At 38.6% G+C, this 11,956-nt stretch overlaps 1 protein-coding gene across 5 annotated transcripts in view; it reads left to right on the top strand.

Annotated features, from left to right (window-relative positions):
* Nucleotides 1–11,956, top strand: part of LOC117513713 (glutamate receptor ionotropic, kainate 2) — a 1,177,061-nt gene that overhangs the window by 93,684 nt on the left and 1,071,421 nt on the right. The gene's annotated exons all lie outside the window — the stretch shown is intronic.

Below are 11,956 nucleotides of genomic sequence, written 5' to 3'. Positions count from 1 at the left end.
AATCTTTGTACCACAGCCAAACAAAATGAGTGAAACTCTGCGGAAAAGACAATAGAAACGGAAAAAGGGTGATTTGAATGAACATTCACAGGTTGTAGGCATCAGGTACCAGATTAGACATTGTGTGAGTGACATCTATGTGAGTTGCTCTCTGCTTCGTTTTTTTTTTTTTTTTTTTTTAGCCTTTATTTAACCAGGTAAGTTATTAAGAAAAAAATTCTTATTTACAATAACGACCTGGTTCTTCAGTAAGTTAGTGTTTAAGGTCGTTGCATGTTATTTAACATCCCGGTTCACAACACAACACTAAGTATCCAGGATTGTAAGTCGATCCGGGTACATTTGGTTATAATTTTTGGTCGCTGATGTACTTTGTTAATGCAAATTAGTGACGGAGAAACCGAAGCGTTTTGAACCACTGAATCAATATGAAGCAATGGTTTTGTGTTTCGAAGCTTTTGATACAGTCAGGCTCTGTTATGTATGTTTAATAATAAAGGTTCTATGTGCTTCTTGAAATCTTTGACGGTATTTTTGTTTAAAAACATGAATAATAAAAGTGTTATAATACCTGTAGGAGTCATCCCAACGGATTAATAAAGTTCTAAATAAGGACCCGTCTAAACCAATCTAATGTGATTGTTCCATCATAAAATACTGTATGCAATAGGGATATAAATTGTGAAATGCTTGTGCAACTAGAGACTGTTATGACCATTTTACATATTTGAATTTACATATAAATAAATTTACAAATTTCTTGATGTAAGCCGACAGTGAGCTTCCTCTCTTTGTCAGACCAGCAGCCGCCACTGCAATGTAGAAAAGCTAGCGGGGCAGTGCAACATTGTAACCTTAAACCAAAACAGGAGCTCAGTTCATCCCCAATCATAGCTATGGACAGGAAAGCAGAGGCAACAGAGACTGTCACACACAGATTTTTTTGAAGAGCGGTTTTGAAGTTTAAATGGACAGTTCAAAATTTCACCGTCTTGTCAGTGCCAGACTCCACCTTACTCCTGGCCAACCTATAAAAGAGTAAAGAGGAAGAGTGCAGGAAAGACCAGCGTGACCTGGGTGGTACAGATGAACCCCAAACATGCCTCTGCACCCCCATATTGGGTCCTTACTGAACAAGCTGAAGTTATTTTGGTTCCAGTGGTTGAATCATGCATATTTTTTTAAGGGGCAACTTGGGTGCAGGTATTAAAAATTATTACTGGAATACTGCCTCAGTGACAGACAGCAGGGGTGCCCAACCTTTTCTGAACCAGGATCTACTTTTAAAGTTGAAAGTGTATTGAGATCTACCAAGCCATATCAAAAACCACAGCATAGCCACAATATGTTGTGCACCAATATAATAACACAGTTTTCTGGCACAAAGATAAAGTTTTAACAATAATAATTCATTATTGAAGTAAATTTGCTTTGCTTGGTGCAAAGAATAAGTAGGCCTAGGATTTGCCCGTAACAACACAACAAAACAACCCAAAATGACACAATGCCTAATTTAAGTTGGAAAAGTTGTTCTCTACATTAGCTGGACTGAGAGGAGTCTGCATGTGGCTATACTAAATTACAAAATGGACAAAGTGAGTGAGATGGAGCCTGATAATCACAAAATGGGGGTAAAATGTAACAAAATGGAGCAGACTGACCCAGACTGACTCCAAATTTGATAGTACTTTAATTTTTTTGAGAAATTGGGGCAAAATGGAATGTTAGCAGATTGGCTTTTCAGACATCTTTGAAAACCATCAGTGGACCAATCAGCTTCCACTAAATTTAATTCCGCTAACTTTCAGTCTGCTAACATTTTTTACTGGAAACATGTCACACCACTTTGTGAACAACTGCGTTAAAAAATAGTCCAACAGTTTAAGAACAATGTTTCTCAATGTTTAATATGTAGGAAGAAACCACAGGAAGAATATAATGTGTTTGGAATATTTGAAATTATCACTTGTGGAAAATTTTACCTCGAAAAGGGGGCACCACCTACCACTGCCTGAATATTATTATAACAAGGTTATAATATCATTGATTTTATGGTCAGTCGATAGGAAATATTAAAATCAGTCTCAAAATTTCTAAGGAGTAAGCTCCGCAGGTCAGATCCGACACCCTCTGTAAAACCATACGGAAATCACAGACAACTGCACACGTTTAAGATATTTATTTAACTTTGGCAGGAGTTAAACAACAGGACATATCACAGTGAGCAATTTAATGATGATGACATTCAATGAGCAGTGATTACCTTCCTTTTCTCTCAAAAATTCTTGAAAGGGTAGTTGTAAAACAGCTAATTGATCATCTGCAGAGGAATGGTCTATTTGAAGAGTTTCAGTCAGGGTTTAGAATTCATCATAGTACAGAAACAGCATTAGTGAAGGTTACAAATGATCTTCTTATGGCCTCAGACAGTGGACTTATCTCTATGCTTGTTCTGTTAGACCTCAGTGCTGCTTTTGATACTGTTGACCATAAAATTTTATTACAGAGATTAGAGCATGCTATAGGTATTAAAGGCACTGCGCTGCGGTGGTTTGAATCATATTTATCTAATAGATTACAATTTGTTCATGTAAATGGGGAATCGTCTTCACAGACTAAGGTTAATTATGGAGTTCCACAAGGTTCTGTGCTAGGACCAATTTTATTCACTTTATACATGCTTCCCTTAGGCAGTATTATTAGACAGCATTGCTTAAATTTTCATTGTTACGCAGATGAATCCCAGCTTTATCTATCCATGAAGCCAGAGGACACACACCAATTAGCTAAACTGCAGGACTGTCTTACAGACATAAAGACATGGATGACCTCTAATTTCCTGCTTTTAAACTCAGATAAAACTGAAGTTATTGTACTTGGCTCCACAAATCTTAGAAACATGGTGTCTAACCAGATCCTTACTCTGGATGGCATTACCTTGACCTCTAGTAATACTGTGAGAAATCTTGGAGTCATTTTTGATCAGGATATGTTATTCAATGCGCATATTAAACAAATATGTAGGACTGCTTTTTTGCATTTGCGCAATATCTCTAAAATTAGAAAGGTCTTGTCTCAGAGTGATGCTGAAAAGCTAATTCATGCATTTATTTCTTCTAGGCTGGACTACTGTAATTCATTATTATCAGGTTGTCCTAAAAGTTCCCTGAAAAGCCTGACAGGGACTAGAAGGAGAGAGCATATCTCACCCATATTGGCCTCTCTTCATTGGCTTCCTGTTAATTCTAGAATAGAATTTAAAATTCTTCTTCTTACTTATAAGGTTTTGAATAATCAGGTCCCATCTTATCTTAGGGACCTCATAGTACCATATCACCCCAATAGAGCGCTTCGCTCTCAGACTGCAGGCTTACTTGTAGTTCCTAGGGTTTTTAAGAGTAGAATGGGAGGCAGAGCCTTCAGCTTTCAGGCTCCTCTCCTCTGGAACCAGCTCCCAATTCGGATCAGGGAGACAGACACCCTGTCTACTTTTAAGATTAGGCTTAAAACTTTCCTTTTTGCTAAAGCTTATAGTTAGGGCTGGATCAGGTGACCCTGAACCATCCCTTAGTTATGCTGCTATAGACTTAGACTGCTGGGGGCTTCCCATGATGCACTGAGTGTTTCTTTCTCTTTTTGCTCTGTATGCACCACTCTGCATTTAATCATTAGTGATTGATCTCTGCTCTCTTCCACAGCATGTCTTTTTCCTGATTCTCTCCCCTCTGCCCCAACCATTCCCAGCAGAAGACTGCCCCTCCCTGAGCCTGGTTCTGCTGGAGGTTTCTTCCTGTTAAAAGGGAGTTTTTCCTTCCCACTGTCGCCAAGTGCTTGCTCACAGGGGGTCGTTTTGACCGTTGGGGTTTGTCCGTAATTATTGTATGGCCTTGCCTTACAATATAAAGCGCCTTGGGGCAACTGTTTGTTGTCATTTGGCGCTATATAAATAAAATTGATTTGATTTGATTTGAGTATATGACGTTCAGATAATTTGGTTTCATAGCGGGAGTTTTAGGAGTTAAAAATGTCCTAATTTAACAGGGAATTTACTTTGGTAATAATTAACTTGAGAGAAGATCAATGATTTTGAATAGAGTTAAATAAAGCCACTCTGTTTATCTGATAGACTCCGGTCTTACTTTAGCGCAGTGCATCTAGTCTCCGCGAGGTCCGATGCTGGAATCGTCTCAGTTCAGTCTATGCTCCGTCTGCCACACAGCTTCTTCGGGGACCTTGACAAAGAGGCTCTGCCGGTCCAACCCGCCCGGTTTTGTCGGTTGCGGGGACGATTTCTGTTATTGTGCTGTGATTTTGCCGTGGCGGTTAACATCGCCATTGAACATCTCAGCGGACCTGGATGTTTTTCTCTGCAGCGCTCTGGAGTCTGGCTCGTCAGAATAAAGGTCTGAGCGTCTTTATTCTCTATCAAAAATCAAAAATTCTTCTTTCTTCATCGTCTTTTTGGAAGCTGGGTCAAATCAAAACTCAATGCAAAAATAGCTGACGTTAGAAGAAAAATGTTCACGAAAGGAATTTGGAGTTTGAAGAAGAAAAAGGTTTTTATTGAAAAAAAAGAAGTTAAATGTGCCTGCACGTTTAACTTGAGAAAAGTTGCAAAAGTTATCTGGTGGAACAAGGAAAGTAATTTCTTGTTGGCGCAAACAAGAAATGAGTCTTAAGTAGCACGTGGCTTTAAACAAAGAGTCATAAATCTTGACGGCAATGCAGCGTCTTTAGACTTAGGAAAAAGAAAAGAAGTGAACAGCAAGCGGGCAAAGAGAAAAGAGCAAAGAGAGATTTCCTGGGCGCGAGCTCTTTTAAAGGTTCAAAAAGCTCCAACCCCAAGAATTCTGGGTAATGTAGTTTCTGGAGTTTCTTTTGTCTAGATTTATATAGATATAAATCAGCGTGGCTACAAAATTCCCACTTCAAAAACCAAGCAAGTCCTGTAGATTAAATCTTGTAACTGGTTTTACCTGGAATTATATACCACACAACATATGTGAAAAACACACTAAATAAATGTTCCACAATGAACAGAGTATAGCACATCAGATATAATACTTTCATGCATGAGGTGAAAAGAGTGACATGTTTCCTTTTCTTTTCCTTTTGTCTCTGTTACAACAATACAATAATTTTTTTCTTTTAAACATGGTTACACTTAAGTCTGCAGGAGTCGGTCACCTGCCCTTCCCCAAATCATCCAAAAGGGGTCACTTTTGTTCCATGGCTGAATTTTGTATTTATTTGCAGAACTGTGAAAAGCGTAATACTGGGCCGATTTCAACCAAAGAAATTTTTACTGTAATCAGTAGATTAATGATCAGTGAACTTCAGTGAACTTTCTTTTGAGTCTAGTTGGAAATGCATCTTTTTAGGACTTTGATGAAGAAAGTATGTCTTTCTGTGGAGCTGGTACATCTGGTTTGGGGTACTGATAAGATAATTCACAGCTCTGTGAGGAATGCACTGTGGAGAGTCTTAAATCCTGATTAGTGGTGGGGGTTTGACACCGAGCCAATCTGTGTCTCGCCAGAGCGTCTCCTCTTTGACACCTGGACATATACCAGGCCTTGCTGCATGGAGTTTATCCTTTTTTTCTCCTTTGAAGAAACTTTCATAACCTTTGTTTGTGCAAACTTAAGATGTTGGTTGGTTGATCACAGCTTTCCGCTACAAATTGCAAGAAATTTAGGGATTCCATCATCTACAGTCCATCTGTGCTCCCCACTGCACATTCTGCTCACTAATTTTAGATTCTGGTTGATCCAGGTGAGGATTAGTGAATCTGCTGTTTAGGGCAACATTGGCATCTTTTAACAATCATTTGGATAATTTATTTTACGTAAGCAATGCATGTGCTCATGCACATACAGACCCAGCACTGACTGTAGTATTTAAATGTGATATTAAACAACCGTGTGATCCTAGATAAAATCAACTTGTATTTTAAGATGTTTCAACACCAAATCAGTATTTGTTTTGAAACACATGCTGACAAACTGAGGCCTGATTTAGCACAGTGCCCCCCTTTTTCATACAGGCTCAGGAGGACAGTTCAAAGCAAGTTTTGAAATATTCTGAAGCAGTGTTTCTACTTAGAACTCAGTACTAAGAAAAACAAAAAACTTTTCCCCAGCCACATGTTCTAGTCATTTAAATTGAGTTTTAATTTTCCATTCTGTTGTGTACTTCATCCTGTACTCATTTTCTCCCCATGGTTATGAGTGTGATAGCTCAGTGGATTGGAACAACATACACACAATGGGCCTCATGTATCAACGTTGCGTACAGATATTTGAGCGTATATGGAGTGTACGCCAAAACGGCTGTGCTACTTGGCATTTATCAATGTGGTCGTTGGCGTACGCTGCGCTGAAAATATACACCAGGTCGAGAGGTGGCGTAAATTATACACCAAAATGAACCAGCGCTGGAATCCACATAAAAATGAAGATGATCAACATGATAAACAGTGCCATTATACAAATCAATGCATATGTTACATAAATAACACTGTCCTGATTATTCTACATAATAATCAATACAAATCCCGCTTTTGTTGGTCTCGAGCACGATCCATGGCTACAGCGCTGACTGCAAAGAAAGCGCTGCTCGCCTTTTTCTCCAGACTTCGAGCCTGGAGCCAGGGCAGCGCTGAGCTTAACTTCATGTGGTGTGATCGTTTTAGACTATGAAATTGATAATAACAACTGTAGTTTCATCATTCCCTTAATTCGCCAGTGCTGCAACCAGGTTTTGTCGTCTCCATTCGGTTGTCACAATAAAATAAATACAGAAATACATTTAAAAAATAAAGAAATCTGACAGATTAGGTGTGTCTTATTAATTGAGTGAGCAAATATCCACGTCAAGAATTATTGACATGTGAAAAGAGAATACAGTGGTCCCTCGCTATAACACCGTTCACCTGTCGTGGCCTCGGAGTCTCGCGGAGTATTTAGTCCAATTTTGCATGCCTTTTTTTACAGTGTTCTGTGTTCTGCATATTTGTTTATAAGAATCTTGTTGCCCAGAAGAGAAAAACAACAACTACTCATAACTGTGTTTGTCACTCGGAAACAGACACCTGCAGCCAGGTGTGAGTGGGAAAAGGCACAGCGCCAGGACGCAGAGGCCCGATCTGTGAAATACTGGTGAGTCACTATTAATAATTTCTTATGTGTCCGACCTCGTTTGTTGATCGTTAAAATTAATTCGTTAGTTCTAAATGGCATCATAATTATTTGTAGGAAAACGTTCTATTTTTATTTCTCAAATAAATGTTTGGGCCTGAAAACAGTTTGGTATTATTTTCCTACTAAGGTTTGAACTTTGAGAGTGTTTACACACGAGAGAAAAGTTCGAGAGAAATGTTCATGCCTGATTGAGAAAGTGTATAAACTGTGCAGTGAGGGGTTTTACAGCTTTGAAACGTCTATAATAATTGTAAAAAATAACGCTGACTACGTCGTGGTTTCGTGTATTACGAGCTATTTTTTAGAACGTAACTCCAGCGATTAATGAGGGACCACTGTAACACTTTATTGATTATATACTACAAAACAATTGATACGACAGCTGCTTTTGACGCTCTATTGGCACGCGTCGTGATTGGTGGAGTTCTTTTTCATTGCCGTCTTCCCGGCTTCCATGTCGTAAAATGAGGGTGTGTCTGAAGCGAAGTCTGAATATTTATGGGCATGTTTATTATAATTACGATCGTTTCCACCCACCGCATTTATCAAGATCAGTTCAGGCGTATGCCAGAAATGGGCAGGTGCGCACTGCTTGATACATGTCACGGCGACTTTGGTGTATTTCAAGTTTACGCTGTAAATTTACGCCACAAGTGCGCAACATTGATACATGAGGCCCAATGTGCCCAGTGACAAATTACACTTGTGCTCAAACGTTTACATACCATGGCAGAGTTTTTGTTTTTTGGCCATTTTTCAGAGAATATAAATGATAACACAAAATGTTTCTTTTCACTCATGGGTAGTGGTTGGGTGAAGCCATTTATTGCCAAACCCAGAAGACGTTACAGGCTTATTTGGTTGTGATTGAAGAAATTGTGCACAGTGTAAATTTGCATTGTGTACCACCACTCTTAGCTTCATAGTGGAGTAGAGAGGAGAAGGATTTCTTTCACCAAAACAGATCAAATCTAGGCTTGCATCGCAGATGTAAAGTTAAACTTGTAGGTCTTCTTTTTAAGAAAATCCTCCTCTGTACCACTTCATCAGGAAGCTGTATAACTGGTGATACAGAATGCAAAGCTTGCACTATGCACAATTTCTCCAATCACAGCCAGAGAAGCCTATAACTTCTTCTGGGCTGTCTGGGTGTCTTGGTGGCTTTCCTCACTCTTCTACTTCTTGCATGGTCACTCAGTTTTTGAGAACTGTCTACTCCATGCAGATGTACATAGAGTGCCATACTGTTTGTATATCTTCGAAATTGGTGTAATAGTGCAGCAGATAACAGAATCCAGTTACAAGCACCAAAGTTTGACTGTATACACCTTTAGGTACATATTTTAGAAAAAATAGCCATTTGAATTTTCAATAGGGGGCCAAGTAGGGGTCAATTGAAGATCTGCATAGGGATAAAAAAAAAAGTTCCGATCATATTGAAAGATATACCACATTATGTGTCTGATCACATAATGTGGAGTTATGGGTAAAAACAGCAAGCATGGCGACAAAGGTCACTTTCAGTTTGTTCAGGGGTCAAAAGTTAAAGTTGTTCCAGTAATGGTAAAACATGATGCAAATTTTTGATTGAGTTAGTAAGATTTTAAAAAGGAATAGTTTGCTCCATGTGTTATGCTTAGTTATCATGTTACGGGGTAACATATGTCACATGTCATAGAATCCAATGGACGTCGACATTGTTTGACCTTTACTTTGGAGACCAAACATTCAACACAGTCAGAACTATTCCATTTGTTAATTCTATTAGTTCACCCTCTCTACTTTTAAGATTAGGCTTAAAACTTTCCTTTTTGCTAAAGCTTATAGTTAGGGCTGGATCAGGTGACCCTGAACCATCCCTTAGTTATGCTGCTATAGACGTAGACTGCTGGGGGGTTCCCATGATGCACTGTTTCTTTCTCTTTTTGCTCTGTATGCACCACTCTGCATTTAATCATTAGTGATCGATCTCTGCTCCCCTCCACAGCATGTCTTTTTCCTGGTTCTCTCCCTCAGCCCCAACCAGTCCCAGCAGAAGACTGCTCCTCCCTGAGCCTGGTTCTGCTGGAGGTTTCTTCCTGTTAAAAGGGAGTTTTTCCTTCCCACTGTAGCCAAGTGCTTGCTCACAGGGGGTCGTTTTGACCGTTGGGGTTTTACATAATTATTGTATGGCCTTGCCTTACAATATAAAGCGCCTTGGGGCAACTGTTTGTTGTGATTTGGCGCTATCTAAAAAAATTGATTGAATTGATTGAACCAATAATTTGCACCACGTTTTACCAAAACTGGAGCAACTTTAACTTTTGACCCCTGTACAAACTGAAACTGACCTTTGTCACCATTCTTGCTGTTTTTACTCCATAACTCCAGAACATTTAGTTATAGATTGTCCAAACTATACCTTTTTGTAATCTTTGTGATCAGACACATAATGTGGTATAGCTTTCAATATGATTGTTACATTTTTTAACCCCTATGCAGTTCTTCAATTGACCCCTAATTGGCCCCCTATTGAAAATTCAAATGGCTAATGTTATTTTTCTACAATATGTATACAAAAGGTATATACAGTCAAATTTTGGCGCTTGTAACTGGATTTGAATGATTCTTACAGTTATCTTCTGTACTATAAATAAAGTCCAAGACATATTCAGTGGCAGCTTCACCATCAGAAAGTCTCATCTACAACTACCACAAAATACTCCAAGCTTTCACTGATGATTAAAGGGGCAATACGAGGTATTAAGAACAGGAGTATGTAAACTTTTGATCAGGGTCATTTGAGTAGATTCTGTTGTCATTATGACAAATGTATTGTAGGCCGATACATCTATCATGTTATAAAAGATGACCAATGGCCAGCGCAAAGTCATTCGTTTGGTGCTGTAGGACCCTGTTACTTTGTCCAAGTTGTCAATCCCCCCTTTGGTGGCATTGTAATCAAGGATCATTCTTGGTTTCTGGTCCTCTCTTGTGCTGATTTCAGCATTTTTGTGCAGAGTGCTCATGAGCACAACATTTTTTTCCCTTTTTGGGGCAGTAAGACACCAGGGCTGTGGTGTCTGTGAAGGCAAACATGGAAGATTGAGGGGCCCTGTTCTTGATTTCCAGCAGCTCAGCCGAGAGTTCAGCCCTGTTCTTTTGGACAGTTCCAACCATTGAGCTAGAAGCTCCTGACCCAAATTGTAGCTTGTGTGTGTGTGTGTGTGTGTGTGTGTGTGATTGGGGTGAAATATGTCTCACAGTTGCAAAGAAAGAAATAGTCTGACATTTCTGACACCCTTTTACCTCCAGTTTGACTGCTGGGTCAAATTGACCTGAACAGAATCTATGTGATATAAACATGGAGGGGCTGGTTGCAAATATGTGAGATGAACCATTTTCGCATTATATGTTGATTACACTAATTAAGGCAAGCAGAAGAAGTTTCATACTGAAAAAATACTTTTAACTACTTTTCCTAGATCTTCAAACTTTAACATGGGTCAATTTGACCCGGAACATAACAGGAGGGTTAAAAAGAGTAAACACAGTAAATTACAATAAATGGCTTCACCCAACCACTAACATGAGTGGAAACAAAGGTTTTTGTGTTATTGTTCATATTTATGGAACCCGGGAGAGGTCACTTAAAGTGATATTTTTTTCTGGCCCTGATAATTTTGCACACATTTTCCTCTAATTGAGCCCATGAATTAATTAAATGTGCTCTCAAATTAATAAAATGTGCACACATTTTCCTGGCCGTGATAATTCGTGCGCACATTTTCCTTTAACTGAGCCATCGAATTAATAAAACGAGTGCACGTTTTCCTTTAATTAAGCCCTCAAATTAATAAAATGAGCAAACATTTTCCTTTCGTTCAAAATGAACTGTTATACTCATGAGGGGGAGATGCTTCACCCTCAGCATCCTTTTTAATGTGCTTAAACTCCATATGATGCCATGCTGGGCAGCCATAGTTCTCTATATGTCCTTGTGCGCCCAAATCATGATATACCCTAACCAGATCCATTTCTAATGGGGAAATGTGTTACACTGTCTCCTGGTTTGTTGTCTAATAGTCAACATTTATGTGTCAAGACAATATTGAGTAATTGACGTTTTACGTTTTGACATTTTACAAATTGTGGCCACGTTTAAGTAGATCGTACCCTTGTTTTACTCAAACGTTGCTTAAAACGTGCACACAATATAATAAAATGAGCGCACAATCTAATACAATGTGTGCACAATATAATAAAACGTGCGCACAATATAATAAAATGAGCGCACAATTTAATAAAATGAGCCCATAATATAATAAAATGAGCGCACAATTTAATAAAATGTGCGCATAATATAATAAAATGTGCGCACAATATAATAAACTGAGCGCACAATTTAATAAAATGAGCGCATAATATAATAAAATGTGTGCACAATATAATAAAATGAGCGCACAATATAATAAAATGTGCACACATTCTGTCCACATGCAAAACATTTTGCGATGACACTTATTCTCTGGAAAATGGCCCAAAAATAAAAATAATTAAAAAAACTAAATAAAACAAAAAATTCTGGCAGAGTATACAAACATTTGAGCACACGTGTACATGTAAGTTTAATTCAAGCACAAGTGTTCACTAATTTATCCAACATCCACTATCTTTCCATAACGTGTTTACTGATCTTCATGTGAAGGCGGCATCTTCACAAACCATGCAGCACATCTATGGGATATTACACGGAGAAACCAAAGTTTGATGTG

This window comes from Thalassophryne amazonica, chromosome 7, assembly GCF_902500255.1.
Source record: "Thalassophryne amazonica chromosome 7, fThaAma1.1, whole genome shotgun sequence".
Classification (NCBI taxonomy): Eukaryota; Metazoa; Chordata; class Actinopteri; order Batrachoidiformes; family Batrachoididae; genus Thalassophryne; species Thalassophryne amazonica.
Note: the sequence above shows the minus strand (reverse complement) of the source record. Positions and strands in the feature narration are given on the sequence as shown.